The sequence below is a fragment of the Dermacentor andersoni genome, chromosome 2, assembly GCF_023375885.2.
Source record: "Dermacentor andersoni chromosome 2, qqDerAnde1_hic_scaffold, whole genome shotgun sequence".
NCBI classification, from domain to species: domain Eukaryota; kingdom Metazoa; phylum Arthropoda; class Arachnida; order Ixodida; family Ixodidae; genus Dermacentor; species Dermacentor andersoni.
In genome coordinates, this window is record NC_092815.1 from 61,747,134 (window position 1) to 61,759,479 (window position 12,346).

Genomic DNA, 12,346 nt, shown 5'->3' on the forward strand with positions numbered 1-12,346 from the left:
CCTTGCGCCCCGTAGCTCGCAGGACCTTTCAATAAAGTTACTCCATCCATCCATCCATCCAAGTCAGATATATTACTTATGCATCTTCTTTGTTCTAGTTTGTAGGTGCGTAGTAGTCTATAGGCATAGAGGCTGAAAACGTTAATGATCTTGTTCTTGAAAAATAAGTTTTTTGTTGAGTGTCTACTTGGCAGGCTATGAACTAATCTGAGGGCCCGTTTTTTGAGAGTTCTTAGATTTTTCAGACCGGTTTGTGTAGCAGTACCCCATACTAATGAGCAGTAGTTTAGATGTGAGCGAAATAGGGCATGATATAGAGAGAGCTTTACCTTTTGTGGGAGATAATTTTTGGAACGCGTTATAAATCCTATGGCTCTAGATGCCTTTAATGCTACATCGTCTATGTGGTCGTCCCACAGCATGTTTTCGGTGAATGTTACGCCAAGTGATTTGAATGACCTTACTAACTCAATCTGGTCTCTGTTATAAAATAACTCACCGAAATTACCGCATTTTTTATTTTTGGGACGAAAAAGTACTGCCTTTGACTTTGCAGTATTAACAGACAAAAGATTTTTATCGGACCATACATGTATTTTTTCCAGGAGCACATTTGCATTTGTCCTTAGCTTACTACTGCTATCGTCAGATAAAAACAAACTAGTATCATCGGCGTAGATTATGAAACGAACATTAGTATCCACACTGACGATATCATTAATGTACAGGTTAAAAAGCAATGGTCCTAAGATACTCCCTTGGGGTACCCCGCACGAAACTGTTCGTAAAGTTGACTTATATTCGTTTATCTGGACATACTGTCTTCTGTGCTATAGGTAAGATTTAATTAAGAGTAATGCTGCGCCTCTAATTCCATAACATTCAAGTTTCTGAAACAAGATGCTATGATTTATGCAATCAAAGGCTTTGCTGCAATCTAAGAAAATTCCCAAGACGAGGTTCCTATGTTCAAAGTTCCTTAGGATATATTCCTTCTGGTGTAAAAGGGCAAGTTCCGTCGATCGGTTTTTTCTGAAGCCATACTGGTTGTCAGAAAGTATACTGTGTTTATTTAAAAAACTTTCAACTCGCTTAAGAATGAGCTTCTCGAACACTTTTGAGAAGACGGGCAGAATACTGATTGGTCTATAGTTCCCAAAGTCATTTTTGCTACCTTTTTTATATATGACTGCTACTCTAGCAATCTGCAATCTCGGGGGAAAAGTGGCCGTTTCTAAGCATAAGTTGTATATGTGCTCCAATGGCGCAGCAATGATATCAATGACGTGCCTAACTGGACGTATCTGTATATTTTCCGCATCACACGATGTACTGTTCTTTAGGCCTCTGAACGTAGACAAAATTTCACTTGTAGAGACAGGTTCTAGAAACAAAGACGAGGGACATCTATCAATAGTTACGTGAGTTGTGTCTGCTGAGGACTTCGGTGCGGCCGTAAAAAAGTTGTTAAATTTTTCAGCAAGAGAATTACCTGAGTATTCTATGCCATCGCTTGTAATTTTATCTGGAGTTGTAAGGGATAGAATTTGAAGCAGAGAAGAAAAAAATATTGCAGTGATGAGCAAGGATTCGAACTTCGGATCTACACATTGCGAGTCGTAGATTCGACCTCTTAGACGCTCTGAGATTGGTGTCATTGTTTTTTTTTTTTTTACTGCATGCATGGAAGAAGAAATGGTAGCCCCCTATAAGCGGTATGGTTCAAGCCCACTTGTGGCTTACTCTGGCAGGTAAACACATGCACCTAACAAATTTTGGCTGCGGTACTTTATCCGCGTGCCCACTGCGTTCAGCGATCATAAATTCAAATGCCGAACCATTCCTAAACTACACCACTGAATACTTTCACTCCCAGTTGTCACAGTGGCTTAATTCGGACTCGAAAACGTACACTGTGGGCTATTCCATGCTTAGAGACCGATTACCAAGCGTCTACTCATCAAGCTTCCACGTAATTACGCGTAAAAGGCATTCGTGGCTGTTCGCATGATCATTTTAGAGCACTGTAAGTATTCCACAGTTAACCGCAAAAGCAACTTAGTAGATCGCAGGCTTTTAGCAAGCTTACATTAACCACATTTGGCCGTTTGCGAAAAGCATTCTCATAGTTTCCAACGGTAATTACGTTAACTCCTGCATACTTGAGTGGCCCATGTGATTACTCATACATCAGCTAACGATTTCATTTCAAAATTAATATACGTGCTAGAGCTTCGTTTTTAAAAGCTCATGCCGTTCTTGTTCCTCGCCTTTTTTTTGCACTGATGTATTGAAGGGCCCTTTTTAATTTTTTGGTTTCGCCACGCACGTACCATTTTCTATTGTATTGCAGCGAACGGGAAGAGAGCCATGGTTGTCTCCAGAGTACGGACTGTATATTATTACAATGAATAGCTTACAAGCTCGTTCACAACTTTATTGTGACAGAACGTAAACTACGTTCACGCACAAATGTCGTCAAGTATCTGTTTATTTATATGAAGACATGTCATTTATCGCGTTTCCGGATATTGCCAAAACGGTGCAGCGCTGCAGGGACGACGGAAAGGTCGCATTTCGGTTTTCTGGGATCATCAATTCTGAGATGCTAACAGCAGGACAAAGTGAGACTATTGTTATAGAGAAAGTTCTAGGGATTAGCCTGCGTATGAACACTACGCCTTTGTTTCATCTTGTGTCTTATTACTAAAGCTGCTCGCACGGTACATCAAGAGGCGTACTAACGCGGCAAACTTTCGTGGAAGACGGTTCTTGCAGTAAAGTGTTAATCATGAAAAGAGGACTTGTTAGGCGCTACTTTCCCCTTTATCGTGTGCGCGTGTAGAAAAAAATCCGAAATACAGCTCAATGCCGGGCCAATCCGCGGCAAAAGGGCAGTTCGCCCTTAAGGGGCCCACATACACAACGCTGGTCATCCTTGTTCACAGAGTGGAAGGGCACTGAGTTTTTTCCAACAACTTGTAATACTCATGCGCTGGTACAGTCGTGCCGAGAGGACAATACAACTGTGCGCATGCGCAAGAGCATGTATTCCTGCGCGTCGCTGTTTTTAGAAAACGTAGGGTAAGGACGATGAGGATGTCAGTGAAGTTTTTACGACATGCGTCTATGAGTTATATTGGACGAAGGCAAGAAACAGTCGCTGCGGAAACGCCGCCAATAAATAGTGAGCAGTGTAAAAATACGTATCTTGTATCTTGTGTGGTTGCCAGCAATGGGAAACCTACAAGATTTGCGAATCCCCTAGGCGAGATAAAAAAAAACTGCGGCTTTACGCCAAGGTTATGGCTGGCACTCACGAGGTTGATTGACTTTGACAGCGTAGGAGAACGAAACCCTGGAGAAAAAGTTATTTGCGCCAGGCCTAACTGAATCGCCGTCGACGTTCGCCAGGATGTGTCCGCCGTTATATATATATATATATATATATATATATACAGAGAGAGAGAGAGAGTCTAATAAACAAGAATCAACTTTTAACCTTTTTGTCGCAGTGGGCTTATCATTATTGGAAAATTGAAGCGGGTTCTCCATACAAGCCAAATAAACTTTCGCATCTGGAAAAGTACGGTTACCCGCGTAACTATGGCACGACGAAATTCGACTGTCAGAGCGCGCGAAACAGAAACTGAGATGCTGCAGTGAGCGCAAAGCCACGCCACTCAGGGCGACGTTCTGCTTACGTCACCCGGCAGCGGGCAAAAAACACGCTGCGGCGCCCTGCTCTTCACTATAGCAAGACTATACGCGACTGCACCGCGTGATTGAGATCATTCGATGACTGCAAATCTGATTGTCTAGTTCGCTTGGATTCACGTTAAAAAACTCCAAGCCAACAACAAAGCTAAACCGGAGCTCCAAACTATACGGTGTCTCTCATAGCGCTTTACTTCGTTTAAGGGATGTTAAAGCTCCTAACATGACGCAACTTCATGAACCATAAATGTCGTTGAAGGGTTGTAATGACGATGGACAGTGATATATTTTTTTATACAGAGCTAAATGTACTCCAATCTCTACAGCAGCTAGAAATAAATTTAGCGTGAATGCTTACTATTTTTTCGGTAAAGTCAACTTTTGCTGAAGGCGATGCTTGCAGTCTTTTGCCTTGATATAATGACCATTAACGCAGTTTTCCCAATTTTACTTCGTTATCTTTGTTAGGACCAACGCCAACGTTCTGGTGTCAAGCTTACGCCCTCACCTGTGACAATTTTCTGCTCTCGTTCTTGTTGGACTGAGTAGTTTGCGCGCTCGTCTTGATATCTCAGTAAGTTAATGCTGTGAGAGAACTTCCTGGTGGTGCGATAAGAACGTCTTCGGATCCAATGCATATCATATTTATTTAGTGGTGGTAGTAAGTTAGCGCGTGTTCCATACTCACGGTTGTATGCCCATAAAGACGAAGCCTGTTAGAATACAAACTACAGTCAAAACTTCCGTATGTATATAAATATTTCTATCACTGCGGTGTAGGATAGCAAACTGAAAACTCTTCTGGTTGGCTTCCCTACCTTTTCTATCGCTCCTCTACTTTTATTCCTTTGTATATGAACACAGGAACTACATTTTTAGGCTAATTTTACGGCCCAGATTTGTGTCATCGCCAGGGAAGCTGATTGCAAATACAATGCGCAATGAATAAAACGGCGATATTGATGAAGAAAGTGTAACATCATCTGGGAATGTTTCAATAAAACTGCGAAAGGAACAAATCAGTTTGAACATTTGAAGACATTTCTTTCGCCCATTTTCGGCTGCTTACCAAAATAGACCGTATTGGATTCCAAGCGGATCTTTCCGCATAGATGACGATAGCCAAACAATCCGGGATTTCAGGTCGGGAATAACTTAGAAGGAAAAATGAAAACGCTGTGCGTTCTGTTTATATTTGTTCACGTTAAGTGCTACAATATATGATAAATGGTAAATGTTAGATGTTAAATACTAAAGATATGTGTGGAAAGTGCCGTAGCATACTTTCACAGCTGATTAAGGGGTCAAACTGTTGAGTGATGTCCATTGCTTCTTATCAGCAAAAAGCTAGAGGTACCAGAATAATCCTGAGCACCTGGTGTTATTTAACTAGTTTTATAAGCACGGCACACAGGCGTGCCTTCTTTTATGCCGCTTCCCTTGGAATATGGCCGTCGCGGCCAGTAACCGCACCCACGACGTTGTTTATTTGCACCACGACACTACAGCGGTTGAGTTACGACGGTGGTTCTATGATCAGGTTACTTGCATTCCTACTGGGCCCCACGCCTGCTATAAGCGACATGTTTAGGCCCGATGACACTTCAGCAGCAGTCTCCAGCCTTTTTTCATCCGCCCTCTAGGCGTGCATCCCAGCTGCACAAGAACCTCTGTTTCTAGCTCTTCTCCTTATAGTGCACTTCCTTCGCATCGTCATTTTCTTCTTTTAACTTTAGGCTCGTGCCGCGAAGCCTTCAGGTTTTAGGTGCCTATCTTTGTTCTCTCGAGCTTTATATAAACAGTCGTCGGTTGGCACACTTTCGCTACTTTGTCAAGACAAACAAACAAACAAGCAAACAACAAATACACCCAAAAAGGTGCATAAATTTGAACAAATGTTTTAGCTGATCATTTAGTTCAAAAAGAAAGAAAAACAGGCAGAATGTTTGTGCGTGGCCTCCGTGCATTCGCACACAATTACTTCTTTGTCGTTGCTTTTATTTGGCGCATTTGCGGCATCCAGCGCACATTTTTTTTTCTTTTTTTAGTGTCCGCCCGGAACGACATAGAAATGTCAAATTCCTTGGTTTAGGCAGCCATATACTACGACATCTAAGCGTTTTCCAGCTCCATTTATATTAAGCAGAAAGACGGTCATGTTAGCTGCAAGGCTCATTTCTCTGAGCATTCAGCCCGACTCCTCTGCTTTTGCGCGCCGAGCCCAGTGGACCATGTTTTATTTTGAGTCCATGAGGTTGCGTTGAATGGAAGCCATTTGCACCCTGAAGTTAGACACAGGCGTCTCTAAAATATCTTCAACTTTGCACCTTGCTTAGTTTGTGTAAGCAGAGTTCCACCACCTAGCTTCACAGCATGTGGTATTTCCTTCAGTAATACCTTTATTTCGCCGTCGTATTCCTGTGTTTTGCATTCTAGCGGCCATTTCTAGAACTGTAAGAGACACTACGTTCACAAATCTCAGTGATATAGAGTGATCTGGTAGACCTATTCATATTGAATAGCTTTATTGCATATGTACAGTCGCGACCAAATGTTTGGAGACCATGGCATCAGCAAAATATTGAAATCTATATAAGCACAGCTCAGCGGCCTGTTATTGGTTTAATACATTGCGTTGGTCAATCAAGGGCACGTGTATGCCTGCGCTCTTGATTTCAACCGCAATGCCCAGGCTACGAAAAAAAAAAAATCGCGGCACCTTCGGTTCTCAAACCTTTGCTCGCGACTTTACGTGTCTGAGTGTCTATGTGTTGCTAGTGTGTTTGTGTACCGTTCGCCACCAGCTCGTCGACCATCGTCCCTATGGCCGCAGGCTCGTCGCCCACCGTCTCGAAGGCAGCCCCGACGCCGGGCTCCAGAAAACTAAGCGATGCAGCTCGTGGAGGTGACGCTGCATTGACGACTCGGCCGCAAAACCCCCTGATCAGTTTGCCGATGAAGCAGAACTTTAAGGACGATTTCGTTGATGGCGTCAGTGTGCCAGCCGTCATTGACACTGGCACCCACGTATCCGTGATGAGTGCCCAATTGCGCCGACGCCTGATTAAAGTCCTCACGTCCGCTGCATCACGCTCCCTTCGAGTCGCCGACGGAGGAACGCCTGCCGTGCTTGGTATCTGCACCGCTCGCATCGGCATCACGGTGGGCCTAACTGTTTTGTTTGCCTTTTGGAGCAATTCCCTTACGACGTTATACTCAGATTAAACTTTTTATCGTCCCATTCAGCCCTCTTTGATTGCGTGTCTAGTGTCATTTAGCTTGAACTGCTCCATGGCATCTATAGTCCACTAGTCACACTACTACGGTTGTGCTCTCCTGAAGAGATCCCCCTGTCGCCTCAATCCACTACGTACGTCACTCTACTGTCGGTCCCGTCTGTTCCTGACCGCGTCTATGTGCTACGTCCCACCGCTGGCATACTGCTTGAAAGAAGTTTCACTGTTCTTCATACCGTGCTCACTGTTACAGCCTTCCTCTGTTACAGACTTCGCTCCTTCTCCTTAATTTTAGCTGCTCGACTGAAATTCTTCCCAGAGGCATGTCTTCGGGCGATATCTCGCCTGTGAACGATTGCAAGATATCGGCTCTTGGCGCCGGAATTCCGTCACCCTCTACAGGAACCTCCGATTCACTGACTCTCACAGACGAATTTAGGAAGATGATTGCAGCTGAACTTTTCCGACACAAGTTGCTGACTTCCGGCGTCTCTTGAAAATTACCGTGACGTTTTTTTTTTTTTACTTTATTGACCGCCCTTTAGCCCAGACATCGGCAGTCACCCATCGTATTTACAGGGGAGACGCTAATCTGATACATTGCCGGCCGTACCATGTTTCACATGCTGAACGGCTAGTGATACAATGAGGAGTCGACAAGATGTTGACTAAAGCCGCTATCGAGCCATCTTGCGTCTCCTGTTGTCCTTGTCAAGAAGGATGGCAGTTGGCGCTTTTGTGTGGATTACATATAGCTCAACAAAATCACAAGCAAGAATGTCTACCCCTTGCCGTGTATTGATGACGCCTTGGACTGCTTGCATGGGGCCAAATACTTTCATCGATAGACCTCCGATCAGGCTATTGACAAATCTCGATAGATTACATGCACGTGATAAAACTGCCTTCGTAACATCTGGCGGCTTCTACCAATTCAAGGTTATGCCTTTCGGCCTTTGTAATGCCCCAGCAAACTTCGTAAGAATGATGAACTCCTTACTTCACGGCTATAAATGGTCCACGTGTCTGTGATATCTAGACATTGACATAGTCTTTTCACCAAATTTCATGAGTAATCTAACGCGTGTATCGGCTATTCTTGCTGTTTTCTGACGCGCCGCCCTGCAACTGAACTCATTGAAGTGCCACTTTGGAGGTCTTCAAATTACCGTTCTTGGCCATGTCGTTCGCGCCGCTGGCGTTAAGCCAGGCCCTGACAAGATTCGCGCTGTCCAGAACTTTCCTGTGCCGTCTTCCGCAGCTTGAATATGATGCGCATGACACCGACTCTTACGCCTTGGTCATTTCTGATCTGTACGACATCCGCACTTAACAACGGCGTGATGTCTGCTTACGTGTTATCATCAATCGTCTCAATTCTCGAGATTCGGAGCCCACGCTGCGTATGTTCGTGCTCCGCGACGACATTCTCTACCGTCGCAGCTTACGCCGTGGAGGACCAGAATTTTTACTCGTTGTACCACGCCAACTCCGAAGATTCTTTCTTGAGCAGTTGCATGACGCCCCTACTGCAGGCCACCTCGGCGTTTCGCGTACTTGCGACTGCGTACGGCACCCCTTCTACTGAGCAGGCCTGTGCCGCTGAGTACACCGCTACGTTACAGACTGTGCGCTCTGTCAGCGCCGCAAAAAAACCTGCTGTGCTGCCCCCTGGACGCCTTCATCCCGTCGATATGTGCCCTCAGAATCATTCTCTTGTGTCGGTCTCGATATTCGCGGCCCTTTTCCGGCGTCGAAATCTGGCAATAGGTGGGTCGTTGTCATGACTGATCACGTAACCCGGTACCTGATCACGCGGACAAGCTATGCAACTGAGGTGGCAGATTTACTCTTAAATGACGTCATGATCCATCACCGCGGATCCCGACAACTACACACTGATCGCAACTGCACCTTTTTGCCCCGAGTAGTTAAAGACCTACTTCGCTCCTGTTCTGCCGCGCACAAGCTTTCCACCGCCTACCACCCGCAGACAAACGGACTGAATCGGACGTTGACAGAAATGCTATCTATGTACATTTCCGACGACCACAGTGATTGGGACAGCACGCTACCCTTCGTGACCTTCGCCGATAATTCGTGCCTTCACAAGACCGCTGCCTTCTTACTCCTCTACCTTCTGTTTGGCCGCCACCCTTCTCTGCTCTTTGACACAATGCTTCTTTCCGCGACGAACACTCCCACAGAATACGCTCAAGATGTTTTCGCCCGGTCTCGCACGGCACGCCATATTGCTGGCTCCCGGCTCACTGAGTCTCAAGCCGCGCAGAAGATCCGGTACCACAGCCGACACCGGGACGTTCGATTTCCTTCTGGCTCCGTTGTCCTCCTATGGACACCATGTCGCCACGTCGGCTTGTCTGAAAAGCTGCTGCGCGCTACACAAGGCCCTACACAATATTGCGTCAGCTTGACGATGCTAACTACGAATTCGCTCTGCTGGACTCGCGTATCCCCACGGACATTGTGCAGATCTCCTGCCTGAAGCCTTACTTTGCCGCGAGTTCACCTCCCTTACAGTTAGCTGCGAGACGGTGACTTTTTACAGGCGGGGGTAATGTTGCGGGGCCACCAAGAGTGGAGCCAGTCATAAGAAGACAATTTGACGTGTAGAAGTGGAATAGCTCTCGATAGGAGTGTTGTCTCTCTGCATGTGACTAACTTCGCTTTACTCCCTAGAAGCACCGCAACATATGGAGTTTTCATTGAGCGATTGCGTGTAAGGGTGTAAGTATTGTAAATACAGCTTGATATGTTACTTCTGCAACGTAACAACATATATATATATATATATATATATATATATATATATATATATATGACTTTCCTGGTCTTATTCCATTTTAACCGTTTCCACACTTTCATCACCTTCACTCCCTCAAAACTCTATCACGGGGATGCTTAGAAAAGACCTGGCGGCAGGTAATCTCAGGTAAAAATTGATCGCCTGTCGTGGTCATCACCGAGACAAGTAAAAAGGGAGGAGAAAAGAAACACAACAAAAGCTTATCCTTTTTTTCAGCGTGTACTAGCAACAAGCTAATCTCGCCTGGTACCATGAACTCTGTAAAACCCATATGCGTTTCCTGTGTAGCATCACGCTACAATTCGGGTGGATGCCATTTTTTTCCCTTTCATGCATTTTTCGATTTGTTATACAATGAATTCCGTTCACTTACTCACTTTTCGCAGCTTACTTATTGTGCCAAGCAGACATGTTCTTTTTATTTCATCCTGCTATTGACGTTTCTAGTTGATGCTGAGAAATTGTAATCTTGTGTAAGAACATATGTACAGAGTTACTTCCATGATGAGGCTTCTGAGAAACTTCAAGTCCAGCAGCCTCAAGAGGCTGGTAATGCGCGAGAAAATTCATTTTGGCGGCAACGCGTCAAAAATGGCAACACACAAAAAGCGAGAGAAAATAGGATTATTGTTGTACAAGGCGATCGAAAGAAAGAGAAAGTTTCATGCACAGAAGTGAGGGAGGGCAGCCATCTGTTTCAGTACATTAGCAGTCGTAGGAATGCAGCGGCTTCTCTTTCTGGACTTGTCATCTGCAAGGAAAACAGGAGCAAAAAAAAAAAGAAAAGAAAGGCGAGGGCCGTCGTCCTGTACAGTGCAGAGTCCCTTCCTAATGAAGATGAAATAATTACTGATTAGTGAGAACGCGCCGAGTAAGACCCGGACGAAATCACCGCTTCGCGTGTCTCCACTTCCGAGTGCGATATCGAAGGGAACTCGAGCGAGTTGGGGGACCAATTAGCAGCATAATTTATCAGCTTGTTGCCCGCGCGAGTAATTGTCGGCAACATGACAGGCTGCATGGGCTAAGGCAGTCAGCAATGGTTCGATATCTGCTCTCTGTGAACTGTCTGTCGGTGTTACGCTTTAGCGGGAAGTTTGTTGCACCCCCACTGGCCCTGCCGCCCAGTGCGCGAAACCGATCGTAAGTGGCAACGATCACGGTTTCTTTTTTGTTAATAATGTAGCGTTGGTGATATCCTAAATTTCATTTCCCTCAAGTTTAGGATGTTCTATGTTAGGAGTCACGGATCTCTGCTATTGCCACAGAAGTCAAAAATATGCATCATTCGAGAGATATACTATTCATAGGTAAAGACTGCCTTCGCGAGTTTCGTGCGAAATAGGTGTTGTGCCTTGAGGCTACAATATTTCGAAACGCTGCACTTGCTGACTAGGCGTCAAGGACATGTCTAAACTTCGATATAGTGCTTGCAATTATATTTTCCATCTTTTGAACATAGTGTCAATGAGTATCAAGCTTCTACTAGAATGTACGACAATGTCTATACAAGAATGTATGACCACGAAGGCGAGAGAAAAATAGGGGACAAAGTGACAATAGACGTTGAAATGCAGACGAAAAAAAATTGTTCGACAAAGTTTACACTTTCATTCCAGGTGGTTTTGATTGAGTGAGATGGTTTAACGTATAAAAGCAGCAAAAATGCTGTGTTGATAGTCATAGCGTAGAGCTTCTCATTAGCTTACATATCATCGTGCTCGTTAACGCACACTACAGTCGGCCTTCTCTGGAATGCGGCTGTCGCAGCCGGGATTCGAGCCAGCCCGGTGTCCATAACCAGAACGTGTTCATATCCACTGATTAACTTTCAGGGAAGAAGAAGAAGTCCCTCCGAGCGGCCGCTGCTTCCTCGGTGAGATATTGTTTTCCGTTTTCTTCTAGAATCAGTGCTGTGTTGAGACTTCACTGTTGTCCAGAGAGAACGGACATACCGTGGGATACCTGTGTGCTGGAGATCGCTGACAGTATCCCGTGGTTTTGCTGTGCTCCGCAGCGCATCGACGCCTGCCACGGCGGTGGGCAGCAAAGAACACCGGCACGACCCATATGTCCGACAGCGGGTTCCTAGGCGCCTGAATGCCGCAGAATCGGCGCCGCACTCAGAAGTGCCACAACACGCACCTAATGTCATCAAGCCGGCGACGCTAGTTTTCAACGTTGCCCTACCTTACAGCACACCTTCAGTGAATATGGCTGAGATAAACGAAAGTCAAGCCAAGATACCACGAGTTGATGACGACAGGACATTTACCTATGAGCTAAGTGAAGATGAAGACATAGACTGCGATGAAACGCCGTTCTCCTTGGTAACGTATAAAAAGAAGCGGCCTGAGGGAATTCCAGTTGTTTTTCGACCCTCATAGGAAGGAGGCAACTTCTGGCAAGCGAATCCAAACCGCGCTGCGTCGGAAATTGTCTCCGCGGCAAAGGAAAAAGTACAGTCATTCCGCGTGAATAGAGGTGGAAGGTTCTCTGTCAACGTTACTTCAGTCTCATCTGCAAGACATCTACTGTCGGTGAGCGAAGTGGCTGGTTTGGGAGT